Source organism: Phalaenopsis equestris, unplaced genomic scaffold (genome assembly GCF_001263595.1).
Source record: "Phalaenopsis equestris unplaced genomic scaffold, ASM126359v1 Scaffold000720, whole genome shotgun sequence".
NCBI lineage: Eukaryota > Viridiplantae > Streptophyta > Magnoliopsida > Asparagales > Orchidaceae > Phalaenopsis > Phalaenopsis equestris.
In genome coordinates this window covers 133,069-133,770 of record NW_018165160.1, presented here as the reverse complement: position 1 = coordinate 133,770, position 702 = coordinate 133,069, and positions in this window count along the sequence as shown.

Below are 702 nucleotides of genomic sequence, written 5' to 3'. Positions count from 1 at the left end.
AAAAGATTTACATACATACCACTCAATTCTTACACATTTCACATATCTAGCACCTAAACTTCAATTTTTACATTCATGCCATTTTATTTAAGAATGAAAAGTGTGTATTTCACTTTATAAAAGTTGAAATGATGGTTTTTATGTTGTGATCCGAAAGATTTGGGTGGTATGTATGTTGAGATCCGAAAGATTTGGGTGGTATATATATCTATATCTATTATATATATATATATCCTTGATGAACTTATATTTTCACTTAAATTTATTGTAGATGGGAACATCCGCAACAGCAAATGCTGCATACTGGCGCGCCCGAAAAGAATTGAAGAACACAACTGGGTTTTGTCCACCAAGCTAATTTTCATGTTAGCTACACTTACTTGTGGCACTTAAAATTAGTTTTTTGATTAATTTTGTAATAATTTATGTGTTATTATCTTTGTTTGGTTGGTTATTGGAATTTGGAACTACTATTCCTATAATGAAATTTTGACCCGTAGTTTACTTGGTTCACAAGGGACATGAAAGCAGATTATTGTTGCCTTGTATTTTTTATCTATTGTTGACGGTAAAATACTAATGTCGCCCTTGTTTCTCTTCTCTTCCTTTGCACGCAAACCCCGTCTCCTCTGCGCGCACGAAAGCTCTTCCCTCTTGTCTTCCTTCACCACAGACAAGTCACTGGACCATCCAGGTAAGTTG